The sequence below is a fragment of the Homalodisca vitripennis genome, chromosome 5, assembly GCF_021130785.1.
Source record: "Homalodisca vitripennis isolate AUS2020 chromosome 5, UT_GWSS_2.1, whole genome shotgun sequence".
In the NCBI taxonomy this organism is placed as follows: domain Eukaryota; kingdom Metazoa; phylum Arthropoda; class Insecta; order Hemiptera; family Cicadellidae; genus Homalodisca; species Homalodisca vitripennis.
Genome location: NC_060211.1, coordinates 155,584,973 through 155,607,595, shown reverse-complemented (window position 1 = coordinate 155,607,595; position 22,623 = coordinate 155,584,973). Strand labels below are relative to the sequence as shown.

At 32.4% G+C, this 22,623-nt stretch overlaps 1 protein-coding gene across 1 annotated transcript in view; it reads left to right on the top strand.

The window, feature by feature from the left end:
- The first annotated feature begins 255 nt into the window (after positions 1–255).
- LOC124363049 (two pore potassium channel protein sup-9) overlaps positions 256–22,623 on the top strand; it is a 428,368-nt gene continuing 406,000 nt past the window's right edge. Inside the window, exon 1 of the mRNA XM_046818115.1 lies at positions 256–370. The gene's annotated coding sequence lies outside the window, so the exon portion shown is untranslated. The remainder of the gene's footprint in view (positions 371–22,623) is intronic.

Sequence of the window (22,623 nt, the reverse complement as noted above, 5' to 3'; positions counted from 1 at the left end):
TTACTTAAATTTACCACTATCTCTGAGGAATATTGTTAACACAACAATAATGTCTTCTCCTAAATCTAATCAAATATATACAAAACGTTAAATATTTTCCTAAATATTTAATTTTTTAGTGTTAAGGGTGCTTCTCGAACACGAACGCACGTGTAGCCAGCGTACACACAACACATAGGTGAGGGGGTTGTGAGGGGGAGGAAGGGTAGCGCTCCGATGCGGCCGCCGCGGGTACTACCCAGTGCCGGGTCGGCGAGCACGGTGAGAAGTGGTGTGTGTGCGTGTGTGTGCGCGGGTACTGCAGGCCCTGTGCTGTGACGTCAGAGCCATATCGAGCGTCCACCGTCGGCCGTGCCGTGGCTAGAGAGCGGTGAGTTCACCTGTGTCTACATATACTCTCAGGATACCATGGGAATCCGGTACATCCCGCAGTACACGGCGGGCACCGATCGATACCAATACGCCATCGTTTGGGCCACCCCGGAGGGTCCATCCGGAGAGTCCACTTGTTCCAGCGTTCCTCGGGTCCTTGTACCCATTTCGTTCTGTATAGACGAAACCCCACACTGCATCGTGGCATATCTCAACTGACTGCAGGAATTGTTGTTGATTTTGAAAAGTATTCAATAAACACCAACCCCAATGCAATGTTTTTTGGGTAGACACAAATATTGATATTGAAAAACCTCAGGAGATTTTTTTGTAACAGCAGGATCTCAATTTTATTTCTAAATACATGAATAGCAAAACAATAGCAGGTACGATTGTCCTATACTATACACAATCTCTTACAACGATTTCATAACAAATCCTTCGTGTGGTAGGGAAAGAGTGATTTGTGGGAACACATCTTGCGTTTATTATTTTCCAAAAAGTGGGCTAATCCGACCCCAATATGTTTGTGGTGAACGCGTATTCTGCTGTAACACATAGAAAATGCAGTCGCGCGTGCGCGACATATATACACACATTCACACTCCTGCAGATTCGCAAGTGGACCTTTTGGCGACCGAGGCATTTTAATTTTGATCCCCATTTTTAATTATGGCTGTTCAGAATTATGAACGATTTCTGATGAATAACAGATAATTTTACTTTGAATTTTCACACCTTCAGCTCTTATACAAGTGTAAATAAAATTTTGACAAGTTAAATTTGCCGTCACTTCTATTTTTAATGGCCTTCATAAACATGCTATGGTAAACATTGTCAAGGCAGTATTATAATGCAAGAAAATATCAACACCATAAAAAAACCATTTAATAACCTTTACAATTGTATAATGAGTGGTAGATCACGTCCACAAAAGTAAGCTAATTTTAATTTCATTCGTATATTTATGTACTTAGTTTATCGGAAGGACGTTTATTAAATTATCTTTTAAATACTTAGAAATAGAATGTAAAACTCTTTTCTCGTTTGAATGCAACAATTAAAATTATATAATTGACGAACATATAATTTAATTTATCATAACATCTATCTAAAACCAACTGATAATTTTACTTCAAATTTAAGTAGTCTAATTCATTGTCTCAAACCAATTTAAAAAATGTACCTTAGTGTTTCGTAAATGTGTGCTAAAACGATTCTGTTAAATAATAAATATTAATTAATAATAGTAATAGATAATACCAAATTGATTAGTAAATACATTTAAGTATTCTGATATTGAGTTGTATAGATGTTGGATTTTGTCGCAACAATTCCTATGCATTATGAAATCAGTTTTATCAATATCCTAAAATAGTCCCACATAATAAATATAAACTAATTTATGTTACACAGTCTTAATATACCAATTTCTAAAGTTCTCCTGGATTTCTTGTATATTACATAAGTCCTATGAATTCGCATGTAAACAAAATAATGGCTTCATGCGAAGATATATTTATGACGATACTGTATAGGAAATATATTTTACTTATAAAAAGAGTAGAAACGAATGAATATGCAAAAAAAAAAAAAAAAAAAAAAAAAAAAAAAAACACACACAACTTGTGCCAATATAAGCAACTTATACCTGTATCTTCTATTATCTTCTATTTAGGCTTAAAAAAATGTATCCTCCTATATGGGACAGTAGGTATGTATTAACAAATAGTTCATACACCATTTACAAATTCTATGATACAGAATATCCATATAATGATCCTGAGTTTTTAATGGATGGTAGCATAATAAAACTAAAGAATATTTTCACAATTTTACATTTTGTTAGCTATATTGACAACTGAGACAGCGAGATTTTAAAATTTCCAAAATTCCATAAGACCCTTGAAATTTTAGACGATAGAAGATGATTTATTATACCATATTTTTTTCGAGACGAATCAAGTGCTGAGAGACGAAATTTAAAAGTTAATATTAACTAGTAAATTCAAACTTATTAAACACATTCGTTATAGGACAATAGTTTTAGTTTAATAAACGAACAACTATAAAGCAAGTTTGAACAAATGAATTTTGATTGATTAACAAATAAATCTGTACATATTTACTATTGAGAAAATTGACGATTGAAGTAAAAAATGTACACCAGTTAAATTTTGAAATCATATTTCCCTATTCTAATATTTAGCTCGTATGTTACTGCAATTGTTTGTATCTAACAATGGTTAGTTCTACATTTATTTAGGTTTTCTGCAGCACTGAAAAGAATATATATATATTTCTTTTCAGTTGTATATATATATATATATATATATATATATATATATATACACTCTTTGGGCCAAAATCTTTAAAGTGGCTCTTTGCGGTTCTAAGACCTTTTATACAGATAGCTTAAAGCTAAAATTAGATGATACTGTAGGTAGTAGTTGTATATAAAATTAGTTTTGGACACAGGATTTTTTATTTTTGTCATTAGTGTAAAGTTATTGTTTTAAACTATTTATCACTTTATTCGTGTCTATTCGTTTTAAAATTATTGTTATAGTGAGTTTCGTGTTAATAGTATTTTATAATAAATTTAAGTATTGCTTCGTATTACAAGACGAAATTTAAGGCAAAGTAAAAGTGACACTGGTTATGGAACAAAGAAAAAAAGCTATTCAATATATTTAAGCTCATATACGGAGTAAATTAAAAAAACGTTTATTTTTGAACTATTCGTATCCATATTCAAGTCTAGTATACGTTTAGGACACTTCAAGTAATTTCACTTTCAAAGTTAATACTAGTATAGTGTTTAGAAAAAGAACTAACAGAAAAATCATCATCAGGTCCAGTACTATTTCATGGGTATATATTTTTATATTATATTATATATGTTCATATATATATATATATATATATATATATATATATATATATATATATATGAACATATATAATATAATATATGTAAACATAATGCATTTTCTATTTTTCATGACTTAAATACAAAATTGTTGGCGTAACTCTCTAACTAATATACAAATGAAAGTTGTGCAATATATATTAAAAACTTTTGACCTTCATTTTAGAAGTCACAATCTTTCATAGATTTTCTTTATAAAGATTAAGCACAAATTAATAATGGTTTGTCTGGTTATTATTAGGGAAAGAGAATTCAGTTCCAGAAAAAGAAATTTCTATCATATTTACATTACTAAACCTTATAATTATTCTTAATACTTATTTAGTCAAAACAATTTAATTGCATCACTAAAAATCTACGGAATTGGTAACTGAACCAAATAATTTTGTGTGCATAATATTTGTTTTTTTTTTTTTAAAGTTTTCTGTACAATATACATAGTCATCCCATGTTGCTTTATTCCAAGATTTTTTTCATGTTTTGTGTTGCATTCCTGATAGATGTAGTACGTTTCCTGCCTTGTTCATTAGTTTTAAATGACATTTTAATTGATTTACTATGTCTTTTCTATTTTATACACATATGCTTCTTTTTATATTTAATAACTGTTGTAAACAGGCGAAAGTACTTTTATATTACAATTTTGTGGGAGCAAATAAACTTGCCTTCAGTTCTTAAACCTCACTACTTCCATCAAGAATACAATACAGAAAATGAAATATTAAGGTCTAACGACACCAATAAAAATTGCAGCACATTTATAGTTTCTGAATATTGGATACTATGTAGATAACATATACCTTTACACTATTATGTAAAAGTAAGATTTAAATTAATTATGGTTTTAGGATAAACCTTTAAAAATCACACAATGTGGACGGCGACACTTTTACTTTGAGAGAGAAGTTTGACAGCACGAGCAGGAATCGAGGTGGAAATTCAATTCTCTCCAGGATGAAAACGGACACTTGTCCCATGATACATAGGCACTGTATCCAATCTGAAGTTTTAATATATTTACAAATGTATCATACAGAATAAAAAGAGAAATACAGTACAGTGGTGGAGCTGTATGGCAAAAAGCGTTAGAAGTGTGTATCTAAAATTTGTTGAATTTTACGCAATACATCATATATAATATTTTAAAATTCAAAATAGAATGTAATTTTGTTCAGAATTGCCTAAATTTACAATTCCTTGAAAAGACTAAGCTAAACGTCTCCAATTTGCTTACTATACTGTTTTTTCACATATGTGGATTTTTATATTTATAGATCTCTAATAAAGTACAAGTATTTATAACGCAGCTGACTATCTCCAATTTCTCTATATGTATATTTTACAATTATGTCCAAACTTGTGGACCAGTTGTGATGATTTTTGCCATGTAAATGAGAGTGCCTGCCTGTGATCATACAGTGTGAGTTAAAAGTATGGGTACACTCTGTTTAGTTCTTGATAGATAAAGATGGACCGATGGAACTTAACCTTTATATGAAATAGAAATAAATCTTAGTCACTGTTACAACTTTTCCCATTTTCCATTGTATATGCATAAATGGAAGCTCACTGAAATGAATTAAAAATTAATTGAGGCAAAACATGAACATCCACATTCAGAAGGTGTCAAGGACAGTAGTTTGAACGTTTGATAAGAACACAGGTTAGTAAGTTTTAGTCGTGTTATTGCTTTACACATAATTACTAGTGCTACCGTAACTCTTGATTTAAACACTGCCCCCAAAAATTTTGGGAAATGGTTCACTTTTTTCCTTAGAGGGGCGTCCTGAGTTTCATTTTTCTATCTTTGTCCATTGAAGGTTGAGCAAGATCCATGCTTTTAACCTAATTAATTTCAATGAGATGCTATTTTGTACTGGGTTAAGATAGAAAGCTCTAGTTTCCACTGTTCATTCATTCTTTCATGACGACCTTTAAAATAAGGAGTCACTTAATGTCTTTACATTTAAAACTTTTGAGCCATCTCCCAAAAACCCATTTTGGGGAAATGGGAACATTTTAACAGTGACTAAAATGTTCATTTCTATTTCCTAGAAAGGTGCCCCGAGTTCCATCCCTCCATCTTTATCAATAAAAAACTAAACAGAGTGTATCCATACTTTAACTCAAACTGTGTAATGCTTCTAATGCACATATGACCTTTCGTAACTTATGACCTTCTAGCCAGGCCACTGCCCACACTATGAGCGGCGTTGGCCTCGACTTGGATTTGCTTCGGTGGAAACATCCGTGCTCATATTCATTTCTAATTCAATTTGATATATCATAAAACCCCAACATTTTCAAACCGTGTTTCGCTTTAAGAACCTCAAAGTTGGCCAAAAACTAAAGCAAATTATTTGCGCAATTTCCGAACATCCATTACGAAACAACGATGAATTGGAGTATATAAATTAATTTCATTAAATATTTACATCATTGAACTATAAAAGCCATGTAACCAAAATTATTCCAGGTTGGAAACAAATTTTAAATGAAGTAAATTTTCAACAACGTGGGGTTACTTCAGCAAATTTGCAATGACACTTATACAAGAGTAGTCTTTTCCAACAACTGAAAAAGTCAGCTTAATACTCCAGTGAAATTTATACATATCAAGCGTAAAGCATGGATCAGGATAAACCTATAAATTGAAGAAAGTTACAAAATCGGCTATTTTTTTGTACTTTTACAACCAACCCTTGTTTATAGTTGGATGGTTTGAAAGGAAAATAGGATTTCGATAATGTGTCATCTTTACATGTTACAAAACGTATAACACTACATTTGAGAGTTGACAACCAACATCTTCGTTAGTTGTAAACAATTTAATACATAAACATGTACTTAAAACCTTCAACGTGCGGCAATGAACTGCACTGAAAAAAATGTATATCATAATTGATAACAGCATGAAGTTCAGACAGGAGAAAGTGAACCCAGGTAAATTCACAATTACTTGAAACAAATAAACCCTCTCCTGGAGGATACGCGTGAAGGATCCTAACTACACTATATCGAAAAAAAACTGTGCACATTGGATTTATAAAAGAAAATAGATAATTAATACTAAATAAATCTTGGATTAACAGATTTTTGAAAAAATTTCGACATGAGTAGGACGACATAAAACATGAACTCGTCAGGAAATTGCCAACATCCAATAATATAAGGAGGTTTGAGTAATTGTAATGCGATGGCAGTAATGGCCATACCGTCGGAACGGCAGGATGCGATAGTAATGGCTAGGGTTATCGAAGTAAACCGGGCTTAGCTTTACTATCACAATAAAGATAGATGAGCCATTCAGGTTATTGCTGCTGCGTCCCCATCTATCCTAAGCACTTTATTGACAGAGCGTTGGGCAAATCATTTCAACCGTATTTTTTTATTGTGGTAAATTTTCTATGAGTGGTATTTCATAGGCTAGTCTCATTTTAAATGTTATTCTGCATGTCGCCAAGAGACACACGATCGAGTAAAACGAGATGAGACGAAGAGTTGATAACCAAAGCCCGATCATCAAGGGTATCATATTATGCTACAGGCCTTCAGACATCCTTGGTCTGTAAGCAAATCCAAGAATCGCGATGTCGCAGGATCACCACCTTAATTAGTCCCGGCTGAAGCCTATAAGTAATTCAACTAGATTTAAATACTCAAGTTCCTAACAGATGTCACGTCACCAAATGGCGATCCCTCACTGATATGGGAAATAAAGGAGTGCCATATTCTGTCATCAAGAATCATCAGTATGTTATTTGAGAGAGGTGATCATCGTGACTTAAACTAAAACTAGAAATTGGGGGGCTGGTAATATTAATCTGGGATACAGGTCAACGCACGTAAATTTACGGTATTTGCGTTGAAATATCTTATATATGTGCGTTGCTAGGGAACGTGAAATCTTCAAGATGGATCATGTTTATGCATCATGCAAGTAATATATTTGTTGTAACTTTTAAGGATTGATCATAACACGGTATAAGTGGCTGAATAAAACTTGAATTGATATCTAACTACCTTATATTTGAATCACGAAGTTTGAAATCTTCTGTTATACTGTTTTTTTTTGTTAATTTTGAAGGAAATAATGTTTACTGGGATTTATGGAGTGCTAATAGTTAGCTACTTTACTATTAGATCTACTTGTGTATTAAAGCTCTACCAAATTCTAATATACAAAACTTTCACCATATAAAATTGGCGATCAGGTTTTAAAATAAGGCGTAAGTTTATTATAAGTCTTGTGAAGACTATAAAGATTTCAGCCTCTACAGTGTTGGTAGGGGTAAAATTTTGCATGAAAAATACTTTGCTATAAAAAATTCAAATTAAAGCGTAAACGTTTTTTTATTTTGAGTGAACAGTTTTCTTTTACTTATTAGTTGAACCTAAACAGATTTTTTAAATTTAGTTCAAATTAGTTTAGCAAATTGATTCCCTTTCCCTCAAGCTTTTTTAAAATTAGAAATTTTTTGGCATAATGATAATTTTTATAAGTTTAAAGAACCATTTTATACAGTGTATAGCTTATTTTACTTGTATACCTGACCATATAATAAATACCTTCTTCATACGACAATACGCATATATAATAAATACATGAATTATCTTTCGAGTGAATCAATATTGACAAAGAATTATCTGTCACAAACGATGGATGCATATTCATAGCTTGAAATACAATTTCAACACATAAATATTTTTTCCGCCACATAAATACTTCCGAAGTAATGTACAACTTACAAGACCAGCGGAAGTGACCGGTAGAAACTAGCAATTCATTGTTTGTACGCAGATACAGTCGCTAGCTACAAAGCGTTGTAATCACTATCTGTAATACACCTTGTTATATTACAATACCTGTAATATACGCTGTTATACTACAACACATCATTATCTTCAGTCCATGTAGGTTTACTACAGTACCTTAATATCTATAGTTCAAGTAGTCAAATTTAAGATTTTGTATGGCATCATAATTGACTATTCCCTGGTATGACTTTAATAAGTTTTACATTACCAGTTGACCAGTTTTATTGCAGTTCTAGTCAAAATAAAGTGGCGAATTCAATATCACAGGATTAACGCAATAATGGCGGATGTAGTCGTAAGTAAACCACCTCAGTATAATGACCCAATAAAGAGGGCTGTACAGTTGGAGCCATTACCATTATTGAGCAACCCCAGCAATCCTGCCCCGCCACAGTCCCTGCTAGCGTTCAATACTGGTCAAAATCATGACTGCTTTCGGGTTAAAATTATATGCATTAAAAGTAGTATACTCAAACATTGAGCTTGTATTGAACTCTGTGTTCGTTTACTTATGTAATACGAAATTTTTAAATCCTACGACGTATTATTGAGTAGAGAATCTGATTTAAAAATTGTTTTAAATTTAGAATACCCATTAAAAATTTTTTCGACAAAATAGTCGTATGTTTTCTGAAATTGAAATTGATATTGAATACTATCGTATGATTTACAAATTGTAACGTAATGGTTTTCAATGTGAACAATATATGTTGATAAATTTTGATCAAAATTGTATGCTCATTGTGAAGAGATGAACGCTATTATAGTAATCAAAGATTAGGAATTCCTAAAATATGAAATTCCTATCAGCCTTACAAATAAGATAGTAGTAGGCCAGACCACGTTTCACGTAAGAGGCTTCTCTATGTTTGACAGACGGGCGATTTCTCAATAGAATCCTAGTGGTATGTGGTACATAACGTTGCCCGAAAAAGATGACTTTATAAGGACCAGACGTTACCTGTAATAATGCTTGAGGACCGCTGTTTCCCTGAACTACCCCGCTGTTAGTAAGCAGTGAACGTATCCTTGACGTTATCCTGGCCAGATGTACTAAGGAACATGTACCATAATTTACATTGATCTTGACTATTTATAAATTAAGTTTAATCCGAATTTAAAGCCTATAGCTCATAGCTCAAATCAATTTCGACCTATCCCATTGAGTACTAAACTATCCTAACGTTCAGCTAATTCTCAGGGAGTTTCATATACCACCATCGAACAAATTATTGCTTACACAGAAATGAAGCTCTGTAAATTCCAAGGCCGTAGCTCAATTCTTCCTCGAGATATTTTTCGGACAGACATACATACAGATAGAAGATACATTTACCAACCACTGAGTTATCGAAATGACAATAAACAAGTACATTGTGGATCAAAGCCAAACTACTATGTATAGATATGGATGTTAACTTTGAAAGTAGAAACGGACATTGCGATCTTTCGGTACTTATTTGGCGCATTTAATATTTTGTAGGAATTGTTTGCTTTGCAATAATCTTAAAATATTTGGCTCACATCCAACATCGTAGTAATTGGATTTGAAATTTACACTATCTCAGAATTTTTACATTGAATAAATGTATAGAGAAATGTTCCGTTACAGTTTTATTTAGTAATCCCGCAAGGGGTGTGTTATAAATATTCGCTCATAGGTGACATTTACTGAGTGGGGAAAAGCTTGCAACATTAACTATGTGACGTGGGTGCATAGAACGTCACTGGTAATTAACCGTCGAGATTTCCTAGAACCAACTTTAGTTCCAGGAAATCACAGATACATAAAATATCCTGTTTACTCCAGTGATTGCATACTTGGCCATGTATAAATTGCAGAATAAAAAGAAAAATTCTTGCACAATGTTGACACTTGGAGGACCACAATTTATATTCTGAAGATGCTGATTGCGTTATTGCAGACATAACGCGTAAGCACAAGAGAAAAAAAACTAGTAACGGCAGTATAATCATGAAGGTTTTTAGTTTTTTTTTAATGCCTTAGGGTGTTTATTTAACCTGAAGAAGACGTAGATTTCAGTCATCGGAATGTACTACTGTACTATACTTTTATGTAACATATAACTATGCCAAATGTTCGAAATCCTATTGTCCTTTCAAACCTTCCATCGTCTATAACAAACTTTAAATAAAGAGTATAATGATACAGAAATAGTTAGTAACTCAAATATTTGTTCGGGTTTGAAACTGACTGATTTCCTACTTACTTTATTTCTGATTCATATCTTTGACAAATTAACTCTAGTAATGTTTTTATTGTTTAAACTTAAAAGAAGAGTGAGATATTGATATATGAGGACATATTCCATTCAGCTGTTTTTATTAATTAATTAATTTGACATTTCATATGTTTTGGTAAATAGATAATTCTCTCTCTCTCTCTCTCTCTCTCACTCACTCTCACTCACTCTCTCTCTCTCTCACTCACTCTCTCTCTCTCTCTCTCTCTCTCTCTCTCTCTCTCTCTCATAAACACAAATTTGTGACATGTTTGAGGTCTGAAATTTTGTTAACTCTAACTAGAAGTGCTCATACATTAGATTTGTGCGTATACACAAGATATTAGATTTGTAACCCAGTTACAGCATACTCATGCAATCATACATATCAAGCATTATATCTTTACAGTGTTAGAGTAGATTTATATAGTTTTATGAGATTCTTTGTTGTAAAACGACTCATGGATCCAAAATTCAATTTGTTCCTTAAAAATTTGTTATTTCACATATTTAAAGAAACATTTTGTTGAAAATTTGCTCTAATTCTCTAAGTTTAGTAGTTTAACTAGATACTTTTCATCCTCAAAAGCATTGTATTCTTATAGGAGACAAGCAATAATATAAAACGGCGAGATTCAAGTAACCGTTAAATTTTCAGACATAATACATGATGTAAAACGCTGACAATCTTAAATATGAAGATTTACGTAAAACTGCGATGAAAATATTTCTGTACGTAAATATTATTATAGTTAGAGGATTAAATATTTGTTTTTAAAACACCACGTCTGCAATGACAGATTCACACGGCCAGAGGGACTATCGATAAACAAAAACAGAAAAATATCGATGATAACGGCGCGATGGGATACATCCACTCGTCGGGGTGGGTATCGATATGGATTAATATACGGCAGGAACACTAATATCTGTAATAGCGTGGCTATGCATATAAACTGGTACATTTCGTTATGTGGGGCATCGCGGCGAGTTAGCTGATATAAATTATTATACCTTGTTGACAATAGCTACCAACTTGGAACTCGTATTGTGGTGGATGTGTCGTCTTTCATTTTTACAACACAGGCATGTCGTTGTCGTTTTATGAGGAATTGAATAATTTTTATTTAAGAGCACTTTGTAGTTCCTATATTGCCCATGTTAAAAAGACGATGTTCAGGTACACTTTGATAAAAATCCAGTAGGTTTAAAGATGTAAAACTTGGTACAATGTTTATTTATACATTTTGGAACAATATTTACTTATTCATAAGAAAATAAAATGATTATAATTGTTTTAATATATTTAATTAAAATGGTAAAAAATGTAAATATTGTAATGTACATAAATATTTAAAAAATTGATTTGTAACACTTATACCCAATAAAAATTACTTAAAATTGTCAGGTATCCACAACAGGAAAAAGTTTCATACCTATAGTTTAAGATATTTAGTAAAAAGGTGTAAGGAACAGTGATTTTTCATTATGTACAAAAAAACTAGAAAAATGTCTTGTTGGAACATTAACATAGCACCATACTCAGCAGCTGATTCTTTCTCCTTCTCTTTCCCCTTTACTTTTAAGTTTTCTATTGTCCTTCGAATATTTTAAAGCTGCTCTGTTGGCATCTAAGTCGTAATCGTTATAAAAATTGGTTCACCGGTGTACTGAGTGTCTCAGGATTATTGTGAAATGCGTGGGTCTATTTTACGATTACTATCATGAATACTTGAAGTCAAAAGGTTGATAAAGTACTGGGTATCCCACGATTACAATTAATACGAGGATATAATTCAACATCGTTGGCATGAATAAAATGTGAATAGGCTGATCGATGTACCTTCTGTACCACAATTACAATTAACGCGTGGATATAATTCAGTACCGTTGGCATGAATAAAATGTGAATAGGCTGATCGATGTACCTTCTGTACCACAATTACAATTAACGCGTGGATATAATTCAGTATCGTTGGCATGAATAAAATGTAAATAGGCTGATCGATGCACGGGGTGTCTGCCGATTACAATTAACACGTGGATCTGTTACGAAGGTTGTTGGTATGAGTACTCAATGTGAATAGACTGATCGATGTAGTGGTTGTTCCACGATTACAATTAACGCGTGGATCTATTACCAAGATTTTTGGCATTAATATTGAATGTAAATAGGTTGATTGATATAACAGGTCTTATAAATTAGTTGATCTATGTACTGCATAATCTTTATTTATAGGTAGAAAAAAAAAAATAGTTACCAAAAAAACCCAATTATTTTTAGAAAAAGTAATGTTACTATTTTTTCTCAATGTGTTTTTAAAAATATCGCTGTGTTATTTTCTATTACTTAAAAACATTAAGATATAATATATAGGGATATATATTTTACACTACAATCGTATGTTTTGGTACTTGGGCTTTATTGTTAAAATAGTATTAACAGTGTGTCGAAACCGAATCCATAATCTCGAATCCACCGAACCTTGAATTAAGAATCGGATTCGAGGATAGATCGACGGGATTCAACAGTAAGAAGAACAGACATACTGTTTAGTAACCTTTTTCATTATAGTACATAAAATAAAATACACATTCCCGATTTATTGTGATAACTGTAATAGCAGCGATGTAAGCTGATGTATTTTTGTAAAAGATGTAAAACACAGTATATATTTAGGGAACGAATCTGAGGGAATCCCTAATTGCACGTAGAACCCCCCTAATTGCGCTGCTTTCCCAAAGTATCATGGGTATTCGGGATGGGTTGGGGTAGCAGCTGTCTCATATCGCATAGAACTGTCTCATATCGAGATCCCATGTTACATCCACCTAGAGAAAGGATAGTGGGAGAGTCTAGTCAAAGTGAGAAAGGGATAGCACCCCCTAGTGTTTAGGTTAGCAACAGCCCTTAACACTAAGGGGGTTCCACCTACTCCAACAGTCATCCCCCGCCGTAAACTAGAGCTATTGATCAATCCTAATACCTCAATATCTGAATATTCGTGGTTAAGTTCCTGAACATCCACTGGGTTGCTCAAATGTTAGTGACGGTTCGGTTTTTGCTGTACCCAATATGGCACTACTATTTCTTTCTATTCGGATATAAAAATAAAGATTGGCACATTGGGTGCGGTAGACACAACCCAGGACTACACCGACTGTCCTAAAGGTGGTACATGACTCGTGTTACAGTCAAAATTCTAATTATGTCTTCTGTAGGTAAAGTTGTATCATATTTTAACTAGGTATTCTGTAGGTAGAGATGTATCATAGTTAAACTACATAGGTACTCAGTAGGTAGAGTTGCATCATAGCTTAACTAGGTGTTCTGTAGGTAGAGTTGTATTATAGTTTAACTAGGTATTCTGTAGGTAGAGTTACATCATAGTTAAGCTACGTATTATGAAGGTAGAGTTGTATCATGGTTTAATTATAAATTCTGTAGGTAGAGTTTTATCATACTTAAACTAGGTGTTCTGTAGGTAGAGCTGTATCATAGTTTAACTAGGTATTCTGTAGGTAGAGCTGTATCATAGTTTAACTAGGTATTCGGTAGGTAGAGATGCATCATAGTTTAACTAGGTATTCTGTAGGTAGTTTAGTATCATAGTTGAAATAGGTGTTCTGTAGGTAGAGTTGTATCATAGTTTAAATAGGTACTCAGTAGGTAGAGTTGCATCATAGTTTAAATAGGTACTCAGTAGGTAGAGTTGCATCATAGTTTAAATAGGTACTCAGTAGGTAGAGTTGCATCATAGTTTAAATAGGTACTCAGTAGGTAGAGTTGCATCATAGTTTAAATAGGTACTCAGTAGGTAGAGTTGCATCATAGTTTAAATAGGTACTCAGTAGGTAGAGTTGTATCATAGTTTACCTAGGTACTCAGTAGGTAGAGTTGTATCATAGTTTAAATAGGTACTCAGTAGGTAGAGTTGCATCATAGTTTAACTAGGTATTCTGTAGGTAGTTTAGTATCATAGTTGAAATAGGTGTTCTGTAGGTAGAGTTGTATCATAGTTTAAATAGGTACTCAGTAGGTAGAGTTGCATCATAGTTTAACTAGGTATTCTGTAGGTAGTGTTGTATCATAGTGTAACTAGGTGTTCTGTAGGTAGAGTTGCATCATAGTTTAAGTAGGTATTCTGTAGGTAGAGTTACATCATAGTGTTAAGCTACGTATTATGAAGTTAGAGTAGTATTATGGTTTAATTATATATTCTTTAGGTAGAGTTTTATCATACTTAAGCTAGGTATTCTGTAGGTAGAGTTGCATCATAGTTTAACTAGGTATTCTGTAGGTAGAGTTGCATCATAGTTTAACTAGGTGTCCTGTAGGTAGAGCTGTATCATAGTTTAACTAGGTATTCTGTAGGTAGAGCTGTGTCATAGTTTAACTAGGCACTCAGTAGGTAGAGATGTATCATAGTTTACTATGTAATCTAAAGGTAGATATGTATTATAGTTTATCAAATATGATCAAGGCAGGTATTGAATGAACAGTAGTCAGAGATACTAATGAATGGATAATGTAGCATTTATGGATATTTTACGTGAGTATTACATCGTATTTTATCTAGGCACTCAGTATGTAGAGTTGCATCATAGTTTAACTGTGTATTATGTAGGTAGAGTTGTATCATAGTTTAACTAGGTGTCCTGTAGGTAGAGCTGTATCATAGTTTAACTAGGTATTCTGTAGGTAGAGTTGCATCATAGTTTAAATAGGTATTCTGTAGGTAGAGCTGTATCATAGTTTAACTAGGTATTCTGTAGGTAGAGCTGTATCATAGTTTAACTAGGCACTCAGTAGGTAGAGATGTATCATAGTTTACTAGGTAATCTAAAGGTAGATATGTATTATAGTTTAACAAATATGATGAAGACAGGTATTGAATGAACAGTAGTCAGAAATACTCATGAATGGATAATGTAGCATTTATGGATATTTTACGTAACTAATACATGTTGTGCAAAAGAATATACAAATACTCTATGGTACAAATTTGTTAGTATTTGGGTCAGTAAGGATTAACAAACGGTTTTATCTCGCTAGCTGTTCGTACATTGTTGCCTTCTATCACTAATTACACAGCTGGACAAGTCTGGAGTGTCCAGTGGTTTGATTGGTTTATTCGAGCTTTAGTCTGCTCAATTTACAACTGAGGGTCAATACAACCAAGCGTCTATGTGATTCAGAACTTATAAAGAATCATTATTATCTCAGTTCTTGGCACTGGTTCCCGAGACCAGTCACACTTAGATTGTAATAATACTGTGCCCTCATTTTCATTCTAAAATTGTAAGTCTCATACAACGGCCTAGTATTTTTCCATGAGTTAAACAATGCATAACTATTACGGCACAGACGTAAATATCTCACTAGACTTTGTTTTTCGCCTGTACTACAGGGCACGACTTTATAGTTCATTTCACATAGTATTAACTTCCGTTTATTATCCATTCATGCTCATTAGTAAGCCGCAATATTTCCTGCGTAAGAATCAATGGATTCTACAGCTCTAAAAATATTCTTTTGCCAATTACACTAATTTCAAATATTCACGAACCAGCTGAACGTGAAAAGACGTGCTGACTAAACAACTCCTGGTTTTGCGGTCTATTTAATAGGACTTTTAAAACATAAAATACTTTTTGAATAACACTAATCACTGTATGGATTTAGGGATGTAGAGAGTTTTAACCACAATGGTTCAGTATATCCAAAAACCTCTCAAGATGATCTGATAAACTACCAATCAGTTTATGGCCGTACCACATCGTTACTTGAGAGCTTGTGTGCACGGAACACTCTACTAGTATCATATAAGCCCGGCAGAGCTCTCTCCTGTCGTTTGTTACTGCTAAAGTTCCATAAATTGGTTTTATCGGCTTCCTTTTACTTAGATGAGCTGGATCTCGCTTTTGCTTAGGTTACTTCCAGCAGTAGATTTTTTAACTAATTCGAACCTCTTTCCTCACACCATCATAAACCAGTCAAATGTGTAGGTCACTGAAAAAATCTTTAGTTTTCAAACGCATAATCAATGGGTTTAAAATAATTAAATTGTGTTGTATTGTTAATAGAGCAATACTACGAGATTTTCGGTTAAGATTAATTTCTAATTTCAATTCAGGTATTTATTTTTCATTGCAAGTAAAAAAAGAAAAGTAAAGCCTTGTAAAAAATAGAAGTAATTGTTTGTATTTATTTTGAAAATATAAAAAATGTCCTAAAAAAGTATTTGATTCAAAACTTCAAAAAATTCTACTTTCCCAAAAATATTTACATTTTCAGTAATGTTCTTACAAAAACATGACAATTGTCATTCTAAAATTTTTAGATACATTCTATTGTTGTATTTTTTATATTGTAGAGCATAAAGTTTCAGAAAAGAAAAATGTAGGGTTTTGTTTGTTGTTATAGGTTTATACGTTAAAATATTTTATGCAAATCCTAAAAAGTATTTTATAAAAAAATAAAAATTGATAAAAACACAAAATTTATTGTCAAAAACTGCTTAAAAAATTTAGTATAATAAAAAATATGTTTAATAATGATTCTCTACGTTTACCTGAATTATTTACTAGGTCACTCATAGTGATCAATAAATAATTTGTAATGAAATGAACAATATTTTGTAAACTACGCCTAGGCCTAGTCATAACGATTTTTATATAACAAATTTAGCCTAAAGACCTGTGAATGTTACTAAATTAGATTTCATAAAACCATTGGTCACAGTATATTTTATACATACAAGATTCATAAATATATATTTAGAATACACAATGGGTAATGCTGGTGCATAACTATCAAAATTATAAAGTTTCTTCACAAAATAAATGCTTATAATTCACCTATTTCTTGAATATATCTATACCAATTGATGGCAAATTTCACAACGAAAGTTTGATGTCGCTTGATACTAACAAAGCTCTAATAATAATACGATAAATAACTAAATACTAGCGAGTAGTGAAACAGTCGTCTAACATTAAAGAAATGTCGCAAATAATGGTTGCTTCGAAGTTCTTTCTTCGCAATCTATGAATAGATGTTTTAAGCAGACGGTGTTATTGAGAAAGAAATCTGAACGGGGGACGGCTCGATTACTCCACTGATCGTTGGCCCAACGACCCTCCTGAAAGAAATGTAATTTGTACAGAGGGTCGTTGGCCTAAAAACGCAGTGGTTTAGCCGAATTCATTCCTAGAAGAAAATTTTCTGAAGAAAAGTTTAGGGAAAAATCCCGTTTTTCGCGTTTTCTCGAAGTGCGCAAGCAGACACGGCAAATCAACATTTGTATTGCAACTTTATAATTTCGTTGCATATACTTATTATGATTCAATACATTATACATGAAATTAATCTGTGAAGCATTCCAATTAATTTTACAAAATATTTGTCCTACTTAAGTTTTACTTTCGATAGCACAAGTTTTACAAATATAATTGCAAAATCGACTAGTCGTTCAACACTGGAGAAATATTTACTAGCGACTAGTTGCCTAACAGAAGAAAGGATAAAATGTGACAGATCTTACTGATGTATAATAAAAGTAAATATTACAATCAGCCGGTCACGACACAGGTATATTAATATTGATTCAACAAACACGGTTGATCAATGTTATATCACATGTTTACATTATCAACGAGTGATGTGTGTTTTTTAAATTTTAGTACCCATAAGAGATGATTACTTGACTAACGTTTGTTTATATTTGAACTTGATTGACGTTTGTTTTAAAGGCAAAGGACGTTTAATTTGAAACAAACCAGTGGCGTAACTAGGACTTGGATGTGGGGGAGAGGGTGTATCGGATTGAAAACGACACCGGGGCGTATAGAATAAATCTAAATCAAAATTAATTAGATTGCTCTAATTGAAATTAAAGTTTTAAAGAAGTTGGATGGCTTTTATACGTTTATTTATTTAATTCTCTAGACGTATTTTGGGGGGGGGACTCTAACCCCCTCATCCTCCCTTTAGTTACGCCACTGAAACACGCCAGTTGGAAAGAAATAGGCTAGCCAAGAAGGATTTATCAGTTATGATGTGGAGGTAAAGTTGATATTGTGTACAAATACAGTATTCATACTTACTTATAAATCTTATGATACCTGAACCATTATTTTACTCGCCACTTAATTATTGCACTCCAATAGAACCCTAGCCGAACTGACCACTCTTGTAGAGCGAGAAGGGTAGGTTGGTTTGTGGGGTGGTGGATAGTAGGGTAGCGAGGGGTGAAGGGGAGGTACACGTTCCTATAGTAAACAACAATGTACCCTGTCTGTCGCATACATCAATATTATATATGCTGCAACGTCCTCAGCATTCTGTCCTCACCTCTGCTCACGGTGGTTTGGCGAGACTCAAACATTGAGGACGACGACTGTGACATTACTCCATTGCGTGGATTGATCAACCCGTTGTTAAAATGTATTTATCTAACAAAAAACCATTAAATGCGAGTATATCACAATATGCATTTAATATTTAGAAAAAATACATATATTGGATATATATATATATATATATATATATATATATATATATATATATATATATATATACTGGGTGCTTCAAAAAAATGTATACACACTTTGAACTTCCATAGAAAATTTATTTACCGTTCTACAAAGTAAAATTTCAGGAAATTAGAAAGCTTAAAGTCCAATGTAAATGAAACGTAAATAACAAATGTTAATACTGTTCAAATTGGTGACCTGCAGCATCAACACAATTCCGAGTACGAGTCACCACTGATTCTGTACATCGTATCAAAACGTCCAATGAGATTTCTCTACACACAGCTTGAATCTCATTCCAAAGAATGTCTAGGTTACGTGGTTTACGTTTGTACACCTCATCTTTTACTGTGCCCCATAAGAAGAAATCCAGTGGTGTAAGGTCTGGAGAGCGTGCTGGAAACTCGATTGGCCCCCTGCGTCCTATCCACTGGCCCGGCAAATTTTGATCCAGGTAAGCTCGTACGTCCCTGTGATAGTGCGGCGGGGCACCATCTTGTTGAAAATAAAAATTATCATTACCGTATAATGCACGAATGGCAGGAAATATGGAATCAGCAAGCATTGTTAGGTAATTAATACCAGTTACAGTACCTTCAAATCGAAAAGGTCCAATGAGTTCCCTTGAAGACAAACCGCACCACACATTTACACCAGGCAAATTTACAGCTTTTTCAATTGTAATGTTAGGATTGTCTTCAGCTCAGTAAACAAAATTGTGCCTATTGACAGTTCCATTAAGTTTGAATTGTGCTTCATCCGACCAAAAGATGCTACCCATAAATTCCGGTTCATGTATCACCATCTCCTGAACCCATTCACAAAATTGCAACCTTCGATCTGGATCGTCGACACTTAGCTGTTGCACCAGCCTTGGAATGTAAACACGATACTTGCCTCTCTTCAGAATGCGTAGCACGCTGCTAGCACTTACATCACTTTCACGTGCCCTTGCCTTGAAGATTTGTTAGGAGAGCGTTGAAACAGTTCCAAGACTGCCGTTGAAGACTCATCACTTGTAGCTGTTCGAGGTCGACCTGAATGACCTTTATGCACATCACACACTGTTCCATGAACTTCGAATTTGTCTCGTATGCGTGTAATTGTTAATCTTGAAGGTGGTTCTGTATCATAATCCCTTCTCCACTGTCTTTGAACTTCATTTACATTCTCAAACTTCCAGTACCACTTAATAACCTGCTTACGTTCTTCAAAACTCAAATGTACGTCCGCCATGTTGATATTACAAATTCCAACTAACAATATAACATAAAGGGACGATTATGCTGCCACCTGGCGAAGAAATATAACATTAGCCTTGTAGAGCGGGAAAACTACGATAGTTTAAAGTGCGTATACATTTTTTGAAGCACCCGGTATATATATATATATATATATATATATATATATATATATATATATATATATATATTACAATGATAGCAGTAGTCAAAATCATTAATCATGCACAACTATCGATCGTGCACAAGAGGCATCCAAGACCAAAGTAAATCCAGCGTATTACAACCAATATCAATACTGTAAGTATTATCAATAACTATAATAATAACCGTAACAATACAATAATATAATAAAAACTATAGCAACCATTAACGTAAATATATCTATAAGCATTAACTAGAAGAGATAGCACAGCATTCAATAATAATCAACAACTTTAATCATGCACACAACTATCGATCGTGCACGAGAGGCATCCAAGTCCAAAAAAATCCAGCGTATTACAACCAATATCAGTACTGTAAGTAATAATAATACTAACCATAATAGTACAATACATATAATAAAACCCTAACAACTCTTAACGTAAATATATCTATAAGCATTAACTAGAAGAGATAGCGCAACATTCAATAATAATACTTACTATCATATAAGTAATATCAATATAAGTAATGCCAATAGCGATAATAATAACAATAAACCATAAGATAAAACCTATTTTAAACCATATCAGGTAAATTAATGTTTGTGATATTAAGTTATGTTAAAGTTCCTCTTTGTTAATTTAGTTTTACAAATTTTAAATACCATTTAATATTTTTTGTTTTATTGCTATTCAGTTATAAGTGAGGCATGAATTGTTCTATAAGGCATTTAATTTCATTATTTAAATTATTTTTATCACTGAAAGATTACACATTTTAGAGAGTTGTAAATATTACTCTTTATTTTCGGGACCCTTTGTCCACAATTATTTTATTTTTTGAATTAGGGCTGTGCAAGTGGATACCCATCCTTAATCTGTTGCCAAATTGGAGTTTCATAATATAAAAAAATGTATAAGTTTAAATTTTTTGCCATGGTTACATACAATTTTATTATTTAATCCTTAAGGGAGATCTTCTTTAGGGGATGAAGTTAGGTTGATTATACCTTCTAATATTTGTCAAAGTATTAAGTGTTTTAAAATCTCTGATGGTGAATCACAAAATTATATTAAATTATTTTTTATAATTAAAAATCCTTATTATTTTAAATATATCAATATTAAAAATGGACAACACTGGAGACTTATTTTTGTAAATAAAACAATTTAAGGCATAATTTTTATAAAAAGATGCAACAATCTTTTTACAAACAATGAACAGAAAAATTAAAATTCTTAAAGAACAAGTAAGAACAATTTAGGTTACCATTAAATTAAATAATTTAGTCCAGAATGTAAACTAACAGTTAAATGACAGATTTGTTTACTGATTTTGTGTTCGTTTGGTAAATATGAATAATGCAATGTGCTTACTGCACTCAATAGCAATCACGTCAATGTATTGAAGTAGAACGCCTCAGACAGTTTTAACTTCTATATTATTATATATTCTGAGTTAATACTTAGTAATTAGTTATTTAATACGTATCGCTATTTCAAAACAAAAACGTTATTTTGTAATGGTTATAAGTATTGAAAACGAATTCTTAGTTTAAAATGGTTTTAAATAAAAAAAGAGTACTAGCTACTGATAAAAATAATTTGAAATATTTTCTGACTCGCACTGTTATAAAAAAATAATAGTTTTATTGTATAGAACATTTTAAAGTTATATTATATTTATTAATCAACTTTAATTAAAAAAGGATGAATCAATATCAATTTTAACATATGTAAATTGATCATATGTGATGTTTAAGTAGAGTGATAAAATGTGTGAATTTTTTATTAAGACTATCAATATAAACAAGATGTAGAATTTTTGAATCTTGTAATTAGTTAATATAGTTTAATTATTTCCATAGCATACAATATATGTCAAAAATTAATGTTAACGCACATTTGAAAAACCTTTTCACAGTTCTAATTATTGAATAGTTATTACAATATTTAAGTAGTTAGTTTTAGAGTTTGAAAGCATAAACATTGCAGAGAGTGTCTTTCTTGAATATTTGAACTTTATGTGCTAGACTGAAAAAAAAAATATTATTGTATTTTTATCTTTGCTTATAAAAACTGGCCACACTGCTGGTTACGTGGCCAGTCAATTTCCAGGTTTTGTATTTGCAATTTCTGTTGTATGATGCTGATGGAAATAAATCATTTATTCATTTATTCATATATTTAAAACAAATATTTTGGTTACTTATATTTTGGTTTTATACGCTGTATATATTATTTTTAAAGATAGTTTTCAGCCTGTTCCAGTTTAAATAACTTATATACACTGAAATAATACTACAAATGCATTATAAAGTCATGTAGTTCAG